This window comes from Tauraco erythrolophus, chromosome 9 (assembly GCF_009769465.1).
Source record: "Tauraco erythrolophus isolate bTauEry1 chromosome 9, bTauEry1.pri, whole genome shotgun sequence".
Taxonomy (NCBI): Eukaryota; Metazoa; Chordata; class Aves; order Musophagiformes; family Musophagidae; genus Tauraco; species Tauraco erythrolophus.
This window is the reverse complement of record NC_141473.1, coordinates 31,756,144-31,775,011: the sequence shown is the minus strand read 5'-3', so window position 1 is coordinate 31,775,011 and position 18,868 is coordinate 31,756,144. Positions and strand designations below refer to the sequence as shown.

The window sequence follows — 18,868 nt, the reverse complement described above, 5'->3', positions numbered from 1 at the left end:
CTAAGCCCACTGCCTTAATGAAGTAACATACCACTCTGTCATAGACAGCTGGTACTCTTTAATTCTTCCTGTATAGGGAGGACATATTCTGAAGGAATATAACTGCGGTTGATTTTATTAACACACTCCACATCCTCTTCCCTCCTCCGCTTCCACTCTGAGCCACCTCTAAAGATCTCAGTCAATACATGAAAGAAATTAGTAGTTTTCCACTTCCCAGCAGGTTACCTCTGAAAAGATCAGTCAATACACAAAATCTGCAGAGAAAAAAACACCACAGAAAACAGCGATAATTTCTAAAGGCAACCAACAAATGCCATTAAAAACTGGATGTTTTAATCCTCTGGATTTCTCCAAGTTTCATTTATTTAGCCTCCTTAATAGCAGCGCAAAAATTCTTCGAGCATATGGATTCTAAATTGTCTAAAAACCTGGGTTAGAAATCACCGAGTTAAAAGCTTTGGAGCGCTTTACTACAGCTGGAAGCCTGCAATTCACTCAAAGTCCAACCAACCTGTTTCCTAATTAGAAAGCAACCTGAGTGAGACATGTTTCCTTCTTCTCTGCAGTAGCCTAAGATTAAATGGTAACTTCTTTATTTATTTAAATCAATGTACCTGACAGTTTTAGACCTATATTTGTAACTCAGTTCCAGTATTATTGCATAAATTACAAGATGATCATATCAACTAGTCCTGCTCTATCTCTTCCAAATTAAAATTAATTTAAAAAAAAAAAAATCAAAGTTTGTGCAAGCAACAGAAACCATCAAAATTTACAATGCATTTCCAGTACTGATGGTGATGTGGAAGAATGAAAACTAGTACAACTAGTTTAACAATGCAAAGTGACCAAATAAAATTGCGTTTCTCAAGAAACAAGCTATGACTGTTGTGTTCTTGACAAATTAATGCTACTATATCAGTGAAAAACTGAACTAGAATTAAGAAAACAATTAGTAATTAATAAATGTCTGTTTAAAACACGTAAGTGTATCAACAATGGAGCATTTGATGAAGAGCCAACAGTCATGGAAATGCTTGTTCAGAGAAAGTATGCGAGAGGTTCATAAGGAGTGGAAGTAAAAGAGCCTAAACTGTATTTTATCCAAAGTTTGACTACAACATAAAATCAAAAAATATATTTGGAAAATACAGTAGACAAGTAAGGACTCACAGGCAAGTCGTCTTCTTCTGCTGAGATGTCATATCCTCTTCAAACCACTCACACCATTTCTATCAGAGACACTAGTGACTGCACAGCAACAGGTAAGCCTTCTGTACTAGTTTTAACAGCACTTGAAGAAATTTGGAGAACAAAGATACCAGAAATAACCATTTAGAAACGGATACAAATAATTAAATTCTCTGAAATGGGAGAAAAAGAACTGCTCTTCAGCACTAACTTTAAAATATGGCTGAACTTTTAATGTGGTTAATTCATGAATGGAGACACTGCTTGTTAATAACTAGAAATAGATAAATTTTGAAAAAATACTGACTTTTCCCAACTAAAGCGGTGTACAAACAATAACTATGGCTAATCAATCTGGTGTACTTCTTTGAGTTGGGTCAACAGAACTGATCCTGTGATACAGTTATGGAAGAACTATAAAAAAAATCACAAGTTTTGAGTTCTTAAAACTGATAAAATAAAGAAGATCCAATTCTCTACCAAAATGGTTGTCCTTGATGTGTAATGAGAGCTCCCTTATTATTCACGGAATATAAACTTGTTCAAAGTGCAAAGGAAGGGATTCTTATGAATTGTCCTGTTGCAATTCCTGTTTTGCGTTCATGGGGGCATTGGCCAACAACACATTTGTTTCCTGTCCTCAATTTGTTTGTAAAGTTTGCAGCAGAGAGTTCTGAATTGAAAAAATACTGGGATGAAAGAAAATCCCATAATACTACCTGCATGCTATCTCTGCGTCATTATCAGTCCTGGAAGCTGCGTAAGTATGCAGAGGAGGAGAGTGCTCTTCTTCCCAGTCATAATTTTGGATACTGTTATTAGGTGTTATTTCAGTCATGACAGGTAAAAAGATCCAAGGAAACTAACATCACTCAAACAGTCACTGAATGACCAAAGGCAGCCTCCCATCAATAAACGCAGTCAGCTCTCAGCAGAAGTGAAATAAAGGAGTGTTTTAGTTCCCCTTGGCCGTCCCACTGCAATTAATCTCAACTACCAGAGCTCCAGTGAAACTAATTAATAGTTATTAAGGAACATGGTTAATGACACTGTGGGCATGCATCAACACAGACACCCCATTTGTAGCTTTGCCAGAAATAATGCATTTTTACGACAGATAATTTGCAGACTTGATTTCTCACAACGTATTCCCTCCCTGAAGGGAATATTAGAATGCCAGGCTGTTTGCATGTACACAAATATGCTGAGATATTTCATTTACCAGTGATTATTTATCAGTTACTGCTTTTAGAATTATAGCTGGAGCTAGGTTTAACCAAAAAAAAAAAAAAACAAACAAACAAACAACAAAAAACGCCACACAAAACACAAAACCACTACAGAACCTAAACTCTGGGGGGAAAAAAATGCTGCTTTGAAGCAGAATAAAGAAGTTGGAAAAAGGTATAGAAACGTCCCAACCATGGCTTTACGTAAACTACAGGTTCATATCCCTGAACTACATAATTTCCAAAAGCAAAAAGTCATAGAATGGTTTGGATTGGAAGTGACCTTCAAGATCATCTAGTTCCAACCCCCTTGCCATGGGCAGGGACACCTTCCACTAGATCAGGTTGCTCTAAACCTCATCCAACCTGGCCTTGAACACTTCCAGGGATGGGGCATCCACAACTACTCTGGTCAACCTGTTCCAGTGTTTCACCACCCTAAGCATAAAAAATTTCTTCCTTAGATCTTATCTAAATCTCTCCTCTGTCAGTCTAAAGCCATTGTCCCTTGTCCTATCACTACACGTCCTTGTAAAAAATCCCTCTCCAGCTTTCTCATAGGATCCTTTTAGGTACTGGAAGGCTGCTCAAAGGTCTCCCTGGAGCCTTCTCTTCTCCAGGCTGAACAGCCCCAACTCTCTCAGCCTGTCTTCATAGCAGAGGTGTTCCAGCCCTCAAATTATCTTTGTGGCCCTCCTTGGGACTCGCTCCAGCAGCTCCATGTCCTCCTTGTGTTGGGGACTCCAGAGCTGAACACAGTATTCCAGGTGAGGTCTCACAAGAGCAGAGTGGAGGGGCAGAATCACCTCCCTCAACCTGCTGGCCACGCTTCTTTTGATGCAGCCCAGGATACGGTTGGCTTTCTGGACTGCCAGCGCACATTGCCAGCTCATGTTGAGCTTCTCATCAACCAACATCCTCAACCCCTTCTCCTCCGGGCTGCTCTCAATCCATTCTCTGCCCAGCCTGTACTTGTGCTTGGGATTGCCCCGACTCACGTGCAGGACCTTGCACTTGGCCTTGTTGAACTTCATGAGGTTCTCACAGGCCCATCTCTCCAGCCTGTCAAGGTCCCACTGGATGGCATCCCTTCCCTCCAGCGCATCCACATCACCACACAACTTGGCGTCATCAGCAAACTTGCTGAGGGTGCACTTGATCCCACTTTCCACATCACCAACAAAGACATTAAACAGCACCAGCCCCAATACTGACCCCTAAGGAACACCACTCGTCACTGGTCTCCAGTCAAAATATTTTATGTGAAGACACTGCAAGAAATGTTGCAATACCTTTTTAGTACCATTTCTTTCTGTGAAAAATTTATTGAGTTTTATCCTAAATTTGTCTATTTCTCTTTCCTTGGCAAAACTCCGGTTTTGGCAAGTACAAAAATCTACCAGGATCAAATTAAAAGTTCACATGAGTAGCACAGGCTGGTTTTTGATAGCCGTGTACTCTGACATTGTGTGGAATTCTTATGCATTTCTGTATTTCTAATTATAACAAAGGGAGAAAATCAAACTGAAGTTTCAAGTTCAGCACTTCGGATCTTCTGTACACCCTACCAAAAAAAAAAACAAACCACAGTGAATGTACAGTCATTTAGGGCCCATACTTCCGAAAGATATAATGTCAGAAGCTGTTAATCTATTTTGTCCCTAAGTCCCAAATCTTGAACCCATGATGGAAACCCAAAGGAGGTATCCAATAGAATGGCATGGGTTAAAGGACATGCCTATTTGATTATCCTTCTTACTACTAGTGCCATAAGGATGTTTTTAATATTATTCTAGAAATTTTTAATTTCAGTTAAATTGTAAAAAAGAAAATTATAAAGATCACTGCCTATTAAAAGTATTTGAAAACAAAATTTCCTTGTATCCGTTCTATCTCTGCCTTCATCAAAAAGCATAAGTTCTTTTTGCTAGAAAGAAAGACTAGAAACAGATAACACTAAAAATTTCTAAAACAAAACCAAATACAAACATACAAAGACATACAAAGAAGCACACTTAAGAAGAGTACAATATAGATCATAATCCTCTCGTGACACTTACTGTGTCACACCAAACTTGCACAGTTTAACAGCAGGAATTATTTTACAGTAATGGCAATGTGAGATACCTTTTTCCCCCTCTCAGACAAAAAACTAGAGAGAATCAAACCAGAGGAGGGAGGCACAAAGTCTCTCCTAATTACTCTGATTTGCCACAGATCTTTTATATCTTACAGATAATATAAGCTGTTCCTTGTAGAATCAACACACATCTTCAGAAAACTGGAAACCAGATTATAAATTTCACATACCGTAACGCAGCTACATGACAATGACTGTATGGGTCTGGACTTGTTTTCCAGACCTTGCAGACAACCCTTATTTAATGGCAACATTGACTCCAGAGTGTCAGCCAAACTGAGAACAATAGTCTGCAGATGCACAATTCCTTTAAACATGCATTCTGACTAACGAAGACTACAAATTAGTTGTCTTGAAGCCACTGGAATACATAAAGCTGCAAATTCGTCTCACACATGTGGAGAACTGAAGCCTTTGAGTTAGGTAAGTTGAACAACAGCCTACTGTGAACATCCAAATTTTGTAGTTAATTCATCAGCAAGCAACTACCAAGTACACAGTTAAGAAGAGAGCATTTGTGTCTACTTTGGTCTTCCATCTAAGGAAATTCATCCTACCTAACAAAATGTGCTCAGAAAAATAGCAGGAACAAAACATGAAACTAAAGCCTTCCTCCTTTCCCTACCAACATACACAGAAGTTTCCTTTCACTTACTGATCGATGTGCCCAAAATGTACTTTCTACAGTGCATGAAATCCCCACGCTACCTAAGAGAGGGGAACTCATCTCAGGAAGTCCAAAATCCCGCAGCTCTCTATGCTGCTCAAGAGCCATGTTCATGAGCAAACTGGAGACTGACACATTTTGAACCTACAGCACTGTGCTGGTTCAGTATTCACCCTAGACAAAAACAAACGCTCATCATTCTTTCTGATTCAACGTACTAGATTCAAGTCATCTCAATCCAGGAGAATAACTGAGCATTTCATGTTTACTTATAAATACCACAAAGTCAGGTTAGCATGAAGTACTTCCCTTACTCTTCTGAAAAACGGGCACTGTTCTACCTTACTTCTCCAAAACAAAGTTCATTTGAAAAGCCACTCTTTTCCTACAGAAGGACAGATTCCAAGGTACTCGCCACCTCACGCTGAACAGCATGCAGAATGGATTATTATCACATACATTTCTGAAGAGCTCGTCTCTCCATTGTGTCTGCAGATAACATATGCTGTTTAAAGATGAATAGCAGAAATGAAAGGGGAATCCATGGCACTGGTGGGAGGCAAGAGCCAAGCTAAAGACTATAATGGAAGTCTTTTTGTGACTGTGGTGTTTGTTGCTGCAAACAATATAAGAATTCAATGCTCATTTGAAGTGTATCCTTTAGAGTTCCAGCTGTGCTGATGCACAGAGGGGAAAAAATATCACAAGTGACGAGATGTATCAGTTCTTCACTGTAAATAAGAAATACAGCCTAGACAGAGAGGGAGAAAATATCTCTCCCAAGGTATATAAGATCTGAAAGCATGTCTGCTATAGGAAAGATGCACATGTGATGCTTTTGAGACCTGGATGGTCTGAGCAAGTTTAAATGACTCCTGCTTTGACTTGCTACATAACCACATTCATGTACATTCAGTCTGAGAGGAATGTGGGAAAGATAGAAAAGTGAGGGGGTAAGTGTTTCCACTCTGATGAAGTCCTCAGGTTTCTCCTAAGTGAGCAACATAAGGATTTTCTTCTGGCACAAAGATCGCTTTCACTTTGGCCTCTCTCACCTCTAAGCAATGTCTGATTTTGCTTCCTTTTTCTTTTCACATCGGCTTTCTGAACGTACTAAGGCAACAGCCATCCTACATCACAAACCTTTGATGACTGTGGTTGCACTGGCTGCACTTGTAGAAGAAATAGAAGAAAAGGGAGGTCCAAAAGTAAAGTCAGACAAGGAAAAGGAAAGGGACAGGTGAGGGGGAAAAAAAAAAAATAAAATAAAAAAAAAAAATCAGTAAATCCAGAGTGGTAGGGAAGGAAATAGATGAGCTTGGTGAAAGCACTTCATGATGCAGGAATGTGTGACAAGACTTAGAGAGACCAAAGAGACATCAATACATCCAAAATGCGAACTTGTTTGCTGTGCAGCAATTTCCAGAATACAAAGAAAGCGTTCTGGAAAACTGCTGTTATCCACACATTCAGGAAAGGGAGAAAATAGATTATGCTTGTAAAGGAAAAAACAGTAACATGATGAAGAAATATGTGTGTGTGTGTATATATATATATATATGTATATATATGCTTCCCAGGGCAGTAAAGTTGCAGAACATAATAAGATCCAAAGGGAGATAAACTCAACCTTCAAGGAAGCTGGAAATGCATTCTGGCAGCTATCAAAAATATGTAGCAAATGAAGATGAGTCAAAAAGGTAAAGAGAAATGGTGCAGACTTCATGTATTTTGCTTTATAAAATTACAGGCAGATTCCAAGGGCCAAACCATGGAATAGCTCTCAGGACAAATGTAAAACAAAGGGACAACAGGAAGGACTGGGAAAGGTAATAGAAAATAATCGAAAGGCTTGATGGACCTGGCCAGAGGATTTTAATCATATGACAGGATACTGCCACTCTGAAGATTTACAAAATACAGACCTTTATCAATATCATATAAATTGCTTACATGCAAAAGCCTGTCTCCTCTGGCATTTAGTAAGTTTTCCAATGAAGAAAGGCCTTCTAAATATTGTAGCTGATCACATGGAACTGAAGAAAAGCCAGGAAAAAAGTGCTAAGACCAAGGACTGTTAATAGGAAAGCTGAGAGTTATTTTAAGTAAAAGTGATCCTCGTGTACTGAAGTCCTGCTTTTTTTTTGTGATTAATCAACTAATTAATTATTACTGATTGCTCTGCATAAAGCCTCAGAAAAAGCTGAAAACATTCTCAAAATAGGTACCACTACACAGTCAAGTGGTTGCAACTTCGACAGGACCTTGCCGGTTTTCTATTTAATTTGGTCACTCCCAAGATGCGTTATCAATTTCTCTTTCAAATTCGAAGTCTGACATCAGTAGGGAAGGGACAGCTACACTCAGAAAACTTTTAATGCAAACCCATTGAAAGGCAATCAAATAGCAGTTTCAGAGACTCTGAAATTGTAAGTGGTGCAGCCAACCATCCCAGCCCCACCATCCGAAAATATATCCCTCAGGTCAAACACTTCAATGCTGTTTCTTGACCTTTTATTCTAATATAAATGTAGAAAAGAAATGCAGTTCAAGTTCTTGTAGTGAGGGCAAGATATCTCTGAATAAAATACTTAAGAATATGCTGAATATTCTTATCAGGACTTGTTAATTAATTCTCACAGTGCTCCTCGCGAGTAGGTACAGCAGAAAGATTATACTATTACAAAGCAACCATATCAGTATCTATACAGTGATAGATTAAAAATGGTCTAGAATAGCTAAAATATTTCTGTTTAAGAAACTACAGATTTACTGCAAAGTGACTGCCTTTATTTTCTTACTTTGAACAAAGACAGATTTTTAATCTGCTTGACAAGCCTGAAACTTACAACGTTCTGAACAATCAATACATTTACATGTACCTATCTGCCTCTTTGAAGCACTCAGACTGTAAGAAACTTTGACATCACTAAAACGACGAAGACTACAAGTGAAACAAGGCAGTACTAGTATCACCTTGCCTTTCAGTGTTCATCTAAATCCCTTTTGATAAAAGCCCTTTATAGATTCCTTCACAGTGACACACGACTACTTACAAAACATAAAGAAGGTTTATTTCAAGCTAAAAACTTTGTCTAACCCAAGTCCTCCTCCTTTGCTGTTTGGGGGTTTTTATCAATTTCAGTCATTGGAAGGTGTATGAAGACAAGAAAATCCTCTACTCTGTAAAGCTTTTCCATTTTAGATCTCCTGGCCCCATGCAAACAGCGATCTCCTGTTCTTTTCTAGTATCTTTATGGAGACCTCTGGGAAGATTTCCCCTGGATACGAAAGCTTTGAGGGGCTGTAAGTCAGACACACACTCCTGAGTTCTTCACGTCACCAGGGATCTGGGTGATGCAGCATTATCTCTCAAGACATTATATCTCAAGATGACTATTTCAGATGGAAAATCCAAGTGCCATCTTTAGAGCAGTTAACAGCTCCATCTCTGAGGCCTCCCATTAGCAGTAATAATGACAGTCTCTGTTTCCCATGCTTTAAAAAATGTTCCCTAAGGAAACACACAGTGCAGGTACACAGCAGCTTCCCTAGATATTCTTACCATATTTGACACCTCCTTTTTTTATTCTGAGCCTCTAGCTAATTAGTCATTTCTGAACAGGAAGTGTTCAGTATCAAAAAAACTCAGGTTTGCAAAGGTAAAACCAAGCACCATGGCTATTTCTAAAGCATTTATCTGAAAAAAATGGCAAGAAGAAAAGTACTTTCAATGGAAATACACCTTCTTTCTTTTGCACCAAATCATCAGGAACTGTCTCTATAGCAAGTTACAAGACATACATTGTTAGGCATCACAACAATTCTTAATGGGATTCAAATAGTGTTAAAGCTTGTGTAGCGTCCTTCTTCATGAAAGAAGATGTTAAATGGAGGGTTCAATATTTTGTGAGACATAAGGACACTGAGATGGTCATTTAAGTACCTGATCATAGAATCATAGAATAGAATCATAGAATCATTAGGGCTGGAAGGGACCTTCAAAGGTCATCTAGTCCAACCCCCCTGCAAGGAACAGGGATATCTCCAACTAGATCAGGTTGCTCAGGGCCTCATCCAACCGGGCCTTGAACGTCTCCAGGGATGGAGCATCCACCACCTCTCTGGGCAACCTGTTCCAGTGTTCTACAACTCTCATGGTAAACTCTCATGATTGTAGAGTTCCAAAGCAAATGGAAACACAAGATTATTTGTCAGCAAGTGCTGCAGGGACATTGGGAGCTGATGGCTGGGTCATCTGGAGCACCAGACCAGCCTGGTGGAGGCTGGGCCCACTGTGGAGACACCAGAGCGGTCAAGAAACTACTGTTCAAAGCCCTGCAGGGGCTGCAGTCGGCCTGTCCTAACTGCAAGGATTTCATGAAGAAATTCCTACAAAAGACGGTTTTGTCAGAAAACAAGACATCTTTTAGGAAACTCTTACTGAAAAAAAAGAAAATTGCATGAAAACAACAGGTTTAAATCTCATAAGAGACAGTAGAAAATAAAGAGTAGTGTTAAGAACAGTGATTCTATTACAAGAAAATAACATCCTTCTCTGTGGATTGCTTACCACAGCTGGGAATGTAGAAAAAGGCTCCCAGAAAGAAAAGGAAGTGTTCCCTAACATGTACATAGTCTGCCTAATGATAAGCAGCTTTTTTTTTAATGTCTGTATATAGACATATGCATATATATGAATTTAATTTCACAGAAGTGGGAGAAATAAAAGCCAATTGCCTTGGTTCAAGTTCCAACTTTCAGGACTTTCTTCGCCTCCGTTTGTGTTTTCCTTGTTGAAGTTAAAAGGAAATTTTGCCCACACACACAGACTTCAGTAACAATTCTCAAGAAAGAGACCAGATGATCAGTCATGAAGAACCAAAAATATCCTGCTCCCTCATTAGACAAGAGTCCCAAGGAGGGTTTGTTAGGTACCTGTTGTGACTGGCCCACAGAGTCAGACCAGAGACCTCTGAGGGCTGCCTGTCTGCAAGCCTCAGCAGCCCGCGGCCAGCTGCCCAGGCAGCAGAGTCAGCCACACCACTCTTCTCCTGCCTCCTTCCCGTGCGGAGTGCCTGCACAGAAGCAGGGACACCAGCCAGGCATAAGGCAGTTCTACAGTACTGGGATAGCACAAGGAGTCCCTCATCCAGCCCTGGATACAGCAACCATTGCCCACAGGGAAGGCAAAGCCCACTAAAGCTTTTATCTAAAAGCCACGTATTTTCCATTTGTTTTTAAGTCTTCTAAACTACAATGAGGCTTTGTTGCCAGATATCCAGTTACACTAAATAATAAACAGTTCCCTGGAGTTTACTTTAGTTAGAGGTTTCTCCCAAACATTTTCAAGATATGAAACAAAGGGAACTACTGAGCGTAAAAAAAGGCGGTGGTTCTTGGGCCGCCACTGCCCAAGCTTTATTAACTGCTTAGTTTTCAGACTGAAAATATTCCCTTATCACAAGAAGAATCTGAAATGACAGCAAGAGTTTCCTTGGATTTTATTTGGGAGAGTGGGTGGAGGTAACAGAAAACACTACTGTCACCAAAAATTATACATTCTGAGGCAGGAATATTGTTTTTAATAGGAAGTCTGTAACAGAAAAACTGCATTCTATTCAGCTTTCAAAAAAGACTAGAATGAAATAAAGGATTTTTCCAATTGGTGTTTCAAATCTCATGGAATGAATTTTTTAAAAACAGTTAGGAGTCTAATTTATTTTGCATTTTCTTGTTTACGTTTTCTCAGAAAGATGATAAAGGAGAAAATATACCTACCTGACTTTTCAAACCACTGTTCTCATATTTTGCTGCTGAAAGCACTTAAAATCTAATGACAGATTTCTGATCCACTATGGAATATATCCTGTGCTATATGTAGTTGTTTCTGTGAATTAAAAAATTATAGACTCTGAACTCTTATCTTCTACATGTTTTATACCATCCATGTTTTATGCAGCTGCAGCTCTGCCATATCTCTTGCCTTATCTGTTCCTAGATTTGCTTTCTGAAGCTACAGCAAATTAACAAATCCAGTGTGGCATTTTGAAGAAGACTTTTTCTATTGTTATGTTTTAAGGATATTCCTGAGAAGGGATTCCAAGCTCTATTTGCATGGCTGGCACTAAGGCCTGAAAGACACTACCAGAGTGTAGTTTTTTCTCTTAGAAATTAATCACTTCACATCTTTGCAGATCAGTCAAGTGACTGCAACTCGTGACTTAGCTGGAAGCAAGTCACTCCAGTGAACCAGTCCTGTTTGTCTTTCCCTCACCAGCTAAGGATGCCATCACCTGTAAGATCACCTGTGTATGAGCTAAAGAGGTACAACTTTGAGAACACTCAGCATTCCTTCAATTCTGTTCATGATGCAGCTCTGTCTTTGCAATTATTTTCTGATTGGCTATACCTTTCTGAAATATGAATCCAGTTACTACACAGGCAAAGCAGACGATGTGTCATATAGACTGCTAAGCAGAGACAGCTCACATCTTCTCAGCAGTTTAGGCAGAATTGAATTTTGATGCCACAAGGATAAGAGGCTGTTTCTGGCCAAGTCCGGGCTGCTTCTACCATAGGAAAGAAATATGAAGGGACAAACCACAGGTGAAGTCCTAGTGCACTCAGGTGAGCAGAGCCTATTATTCCTGATGTCAGTTGAGAGAGAACTGAAAATATGAGAATGGGTGCTCCTTCCCTGCCCCCAATAACAGCTGCCTTTCCCATTCTGTCGGGTTTGTGTGGCAAGGTTTTGGCAGCATGGGGGGCTACAGGGGTGGATTACGTGAGAAGCTGCTAGAAGCTTCCCCTGTGTTCAACAGAGCCAATGCCAACTGGCTCCAAGACAAACCTGCCAGTGGCCAACACTGAGGCCATCAGCGACGGTGGTAGCACCTCTGTGATAACATATTTAATAAGGAAGGAAAAGAAAAACCTGCACAATTGTCACTAAAGAAAGGAGTGAGAATGTGAGAGAGACAACCCTGCAGACACCAAGGACGGTGAAGGAGGAGGGGGAGAAGGCACTGGAGCAGAGATTCCCCTGCAGCCCATGGTGAAGACCATGGTGAGGCAGGCTGTCCCTTTGCAGCCCATGGGCGTTAATGGTGGAGCAGAGATCCACCTGCAGCCCATGGAGGACCCCATACCAGAGCAGAAGGATGCCCAAAGGAGGCTGTGACGCTGTGGGAAGCACGCACTGGAGCAGGGAAGAAAGCAGGGATGGGCAGAAAGTGTTTAAAGATTTAGTTTTATTTCTCATTATCCTGCTCTGATTTGATTGGTAATAAATTGTCCTGGTTTCAGCTGGGACAAACCTAGTTTTCTTCTTGGTGGCTGGTATAGTGCTACATTATCAGATTTAGTCCAAGAACAGTGCTGATGCTGCACTGAAGTTTTTAGTTATCTCTAAGCAGCAGAGTTAATTTTCTTCTTAGTGGATGGTATAGTGCTATGTTTTCAGATTTAGTACAAGAACAAAACTGATACTACACTGATGGTTTTAGATCTTGTTAAGCAGTCAAGGACGTTCAGCTTCCTATGCTCTACCAGGTGCACAAGAAGATGAGAGGGAGCATAGCCAAGACAGCTTACTCAAACTGACCAAGGGGATATTCCATACCATATGACGTTATGCCCAGTATATAAACTGAGGGAGTTGGCCGGCAGCATGTGATAGCTGCTCAGGAAAGGGTTGGGCATCGGTCAGTGACTGGTGAGCAATTGTATTTTGCATCACTTGTTTTGTATGTTCTTCGATTATCATTGTTGTTGTTATGATTATTATTATTTTCTGTCTGTCCTATTAAACAGCCTTTATCTCAACCTACCAGTTCGGGTTTTTTATTCTCCTCCTTGTCCCATTGTGGGGGGGAGGAGTGAGCGAGCATCTGCATGGTGCTTAGTTTTGGCTGGAGTTAAACTACAACAAAAATTAAACTAATTTCCCCAAGTCGAGTCTGTTTTGCCTGTGAAAATAATTGGTGAGTGATCTCTCCCTGCCCTTATCTCGACCCACAAGCCTTTCATTATATATTCTCCCCTGTGCAGCTGAGAAGGGGAAGTGACAGAGCAGCTCTGGGGACTACCTGGCTTCCAGCCAGTGTCAACCCACCACACCCACATCCACATCCCAGCCCTTCTCATGGGGCAACAGCAACAGTTGGCAAGCCTCACAGAGAAGCCAAATTCATCACTAGAACTAAAGCTGACGATATGCTTGAAGTCACTTGTTCCAGAGCTGCCCACTTTGCCTGTTTCTTGAGCCATCCTGCCTTTAAATCCATGCATGTGAGAAGTTCCTCCTGTGTGCAGGATCTGCCTGTGGAAGGATTAAGTATCATGTTTCAGAAACACCCGCAAAAGATTTCAAGCAACTGCAATAAGCATAAGCAATATACCAATTTCATTACTTTGTTGTGTAAGATGCCCACTCATTGAGGGTGAAGAGCCGAGCTAACTTGGAAGGCAAGAAGAAACGCATCCCAAAGCAGATCCTCATGCATATGCCAAGCTCTGCTACACACAGCAGGGTAGAAGAGATAAAGCTTGCATCCTGTACCTATAGGTATCCATCCCTAGGACTGGATCTGGTTCATTTTCACAGCACATACATTGTATTGGTCACAGGTCAGGTCTAAACGCATCTGAGCCTGGAAAGATTTTCTATACACAAATTCTCAGCCTGCCAGTAAAAAAATAACTGTCATTTGCACAGTTTAAAATCTGCATTGCCATGGGGTTATGTGTGGTCTAGAATCTCAGCTATAGTGTGTCTGAGGACCAAGCCAGGCAAAAGTTCACATGGCTATTGATGGTTATAAGGTTGTGCTTTCAGATGTCTCTGAACAGAAAGAAATCAGGTTGTGATCCTCATACTAAGCCTCTATGAATTGAACAAGGCTACAGAAGCATTCGATAAATTTAATAAATTAGAGCAGCAAAACTTACTGCATACAGTGATTTCTTGGAGAGATTTATTCATAATTCTGAAAAAAAAGGTTAAGTTCCTCAAAATTCTCACAGAAATCATTCTTTCTATGTTTTAAGTAAATGGTCTGAGTTTTCACAAAATCATCAAATAGCTACTCTGTGCATTTAATGGCAACGAACATAATCAACTTCAGAAGTTCACATGCAAAATTCAAAAGGAAGAATTTCCAAGGAATTTGCAGTTCAAATGAGGCAGATGGGTAGGAATACGCAACTCCTATGACTCAGAGAATTAGTGCCAATATAGACGATGATATTAGATATCCTCAGCGACATTGCTGTACAAGAGAGGTCCCATTGTAGAGCGCTGCATTAACAGCAGCAAAACCCTTGAGAATTTTCCAGGCCTTGTCAGCCCAGACTGCCTTGATGAATGATATAAACAGAAGAACAAATAATCACCCACTAGTTTACAAGCGCTGAAGTACAGCTATTAAAGATTTCTAGTCTGCATTATGACAGTGGCACAGTCATGCTTGGCAAACAGGCCAATATCTTAGCTTATGGTTGTCAGACATCACAAATTCCCATGTTCATTTTACATCTCTGAGGCTTACACCTCTCAAGACCAGAGTTCTCCTCCTTTACATAGTATTTCCCTACAGAAAACAACTGAGACTACCAAATTCAAGGAGGTTGTTCATCTCTTTGTCAGCACTTAGATAATGGTTTGTCGTTCAAGAACGCCAGTCAATTTTTCTAGTCTTTGTAGTCAGTTAATGATAAGACAAACTCTCAGTACTTAAAATACAGATTTAACAGACCATTTTAAGGAAACTAAACAGCATAAGGTTAAAGACTGAGCATACTTATGCTCTGTGTCTGGGGGACAAAACTGGAAGGACACTGACTCCAATTCTCTGCAAGCACAGGAAAATACAATCAAGGGGTCAAGAAAACACCACCAAGGATTATTTCCTAAATCTTATACCACTGGTTTCAATCTGTGACAATTAAAAACAAAAAATTCAGGAAATTAAAAACAAGCAAACAACAATAACAACAAAAACCAAACATCAAAAAAAAAAAACCAACATGTCTGTTGTCAGTAGATTTAGATTATCAACCCTCTCGGGAACTTTTGCAGAGGTATAGACATGCCAAAGTCTACAGTAAGAGGCCAAATCCAAAGCTACAATGTGACTCAAGAGGAGAGCAGAGGAAACTCAGGCTGTCATGCTAGCCTAAAAAATACCGAGAAATGTGTTATACAGAATCATAGAATAGTTTCGGTTGGAAGGGACCATCAAGATCATGTAGTTCCAACCCCCTTGTCATGGGCAGGGACACCTGCCGCTAGATCAGGTTGCTCAAAGCCTCATTCAACCTGGCCTTGAACACCTCCAGAGATGGGGCATCCACAACTACTCTGGACAACCTGTTCCAGTGCCTCACCACTGGATGCTCCAGCCCTCAAAATCATCTTTGTGGCCCTCCTCTAGACTCACTCCAACAGGTCCATGTCCTTCTTACATTGGGGGTCCCAGAACTGAACACAGTATTCCAGGTGGGGTCTCACAAGAGCAGAGTGGAGGGGCAGAATCACTTCCCTTGACCTGCTGACCACTCTTTTCATGCAGCCCAGGATATGGTTGGCTTTCTGGGCTGCAAGCGCACATTGCCGGCTCATGTTGAGCTTCTCATCCATCAGCACTCCCAAGTCCTTTTCCTCAGGGCTGCTCTCAATCCATTCTCCTCCCAGCCTGTACTTGTGCTTGGCATTGCCCCGACCCGTGTGCAGGACCTTGCACTTGGCCTTGTTGAAATTCATGAGGTTCTTAGAGGCCCACCTCTCCAGCCTGTCAAGGTCCCTCTGGATGGCATCCCTTTCCTCCAGCGTGTCCAGAACACCGCACAACTTGGTGTCATCTGCAAACTTGCTGAGGGTGCACTCGATTCCACTGTCCATGTCGCCGACAAAGACGTTAAACAGCACTGGCCCCAGTACTGACCCCTGAGGAACACCACTCATCACTGGCCTCCACCTGGACATCAAGCCATTGACTGCAACTCTCGGAGTACAACCATCCAGCTAATTCCCTATCCGCCAAGTGGTCTATCCATCAAACCCATGTCTCTCCAATTTAGAGACAAGGATGTTGTGCAAGACAGTGTCAAATGATTTTCACAAGTCCAGTCCACTATCAAACAGTTCAGACAATCCTAAGAAATGGATCACAACCCACAAAACATAGAGAGTAAAAACGAAATAAGTATCAGGTCCTCACTTCTCTCATCAGGGAGAAAAACTCCTCCACAAGTTCAAATCTAGTTTAACCCATTTCTGGTTTAAGCAAATGCAGTTTAGCAATAACAGCATTAATCAATAGGTATACCAGACAAATATCATCCTATCACGTCCTTTGGCCAGTCTGGTACTTTTAGTGATCAAAGGATGAGAGTGAAGAGAAGGGAGGGAAGGAAACAAGGGATGAAGCAAAAGACTACCATGCACCTTAAGCTATGTTTCTAGAGCTAGATGCCTTATTGGGCCCTACAGACAGGTCTGAAGGAGGCATAAAGTACGCGATAACACTACATGAGCACTGAGAAGAGAAACTCCAATCCCAAGGACACCTAAAGAGGTCATGAACATAAAGTTTTGTCCTCCTCATTCTGCTATACAGAGCAGAGCTTGGCGAGCACATGAGAAACTGCCTTGCGAGCCCCATTTCTCTTCAGCTAGCAATTCTCATTCACCAGCAACCACAGTCAAACTTCCACAGTTTAAAAACTTAGTCCAGGACCAGTATCCAGAAAATCAATTGACCTTTCTCTGTATCAAGATAACTAATACTCTCAACAAGTTTACTTCCTATATTAATATTTTTCTATAGAAAGAGAGATAAAATAAGTTTCTTATAAAATCCCATCAGAGAGAGAATATCATTATGGGGAGAATGGAATAATTCTTTTTTAAGCCAATATATCCATCTTGAGACAACCTTCAATATACTTTAGAACATTTCAAGCAATTTTATCAGCATTTAGGAAGGAAAAAGAAAGCCTTGAGGCCAGCCCTGTCAGCAAATATTTCCCATCTTCAGTTTAAATCTCAGTATTATTCCAGATGAATGCACTGCAGGCACACTTTTTTAAAGCACTGTGAACACTATTGCATTGATGGCCACACTTCTCCCATGTGAGCCATCATTTGCAAATACGGATACTCTGGAAGGTAAAAGGTAACAGGTAATCGTTTGGAAAGAACACAGACACACTTCATACTAACAACCTCTCATTAAGAAACTCAAAGGACATTTTTTAAGTTAAAGACACATTTTTAAAAGGCAGAACTATCTAAATCCATATATTTATTTGTGTTTTCTAAGTCCAATACACCTCACCAACAAAGTAGTTGAAAATAGATTTAAATGGCAAATTGACACAAGTCTTCATTTCACCTTAAGGCACTTTCCAGGGGCACTGGAGCCAAAAGAGCCTTTCCAGCTGTCACTATGCTGTTCTACCTTCAAAGAAACTCCTCCTACTTCTTTATCAACCTCAGAGAGGATGATCTCACCTTACCAGTTCACTGAATTGTCCCAGGAAGTGAACTGAGTGATGCAGGCTCACGCCTTTTTCTGCCTTGAAAATCTTGTGACTAAGTTTAACTTGAATTCAACTAGGTAAGTGTCATGTGTATGATACATATTTTTCTCTAGGGCCTTGCACAATAGTTCTCTGGTCTCATGCTCTGCATTTTACAGTGTACAAATTTTACAGTTAACTTACATTTCATGCACAGGTTTTATACAGAGGTAAAAAACACCCTTGGGCGACTGGCAGTGCTATTTCCGGGGGGGGGGGGGGGGGGGGGGGTGGAGGTGGGGGAGGAGGGAATAAATAAATAATAAACCCAACCTTATACCTTATAAGTATGTCACAAGTTACAGACTGTAAGCTTTTCGCCCTTGCAAGCCTAAAAGAACATCTAAGAACACAGTTTCTCTTTTTACAAACACGAGAGAAGTGCAAAATAATGTATTTCCCCATTAATTACTCCACGTAACAGTGTATTCATTTCTTTTTCTGAGAAAATAAATTTCAAAGCCAAAACATCACACACATCCTGCTCCAAGCCTTCCTGTTATAGCTTCCTTTAGGAGATGTGCCACTTCCACTGACTCAACGGAACCATTCACAACTTCTTGGGGCAAGAGACAAGACTCCAGTTTACAAATAATCTCCCTACAGGCCAGCAACAATAAAAGACCAGTTAGCAAAATTAGCAAAATTAAATTTAGAGCCACATTGTCCTCATGAGCGCAGGACATGAACTCCCATCTGTGATCAACAAACTTTATTTCTTGGATATCCATCAGGTGCTTTTCTGCATGTTGAGCCACCTGAAGGACAACATCTCTTTGAAGATAATTAGCACAAGAAAGAAAATAAGAAGACAGTGAAATTATGACAATACATAGTCTGCCTTCTAGTCCATGGACACTTTATGAAGCATTTTTTGACCAAATTACTATTTTGTCCTGAATGCACTTAACTGCCAGCATTGACAGAATGCCCTATAGCAAATATAACTGATCACTGCTGTAATTTCTTTTTCACGTTCCTGATATTTTGCTGTTCTTTAGAGCTACTGAGATGCTCTCAAGGAGCACCTCTGGCTTCTTGTCCATGACTGTT

The 18,868-nt window shown here is 40.6% G+C and overlaps 1 protein-coding gene across 3 annotated transcripts in view; it reads right to left on the bottom strand.

Moving 5' to 3' along the window:
* GRID1 (glutamate ionotropic receptor delta type subunit 1) overlaps positions 1 to 18,868 on the bottom strand; it is a 548,463-nt gene that overhangs the window by 515,561 nt on the left and 14,034 nt on the right. The gene's annotated exons all lie outside the window — the stretch shown is intronic.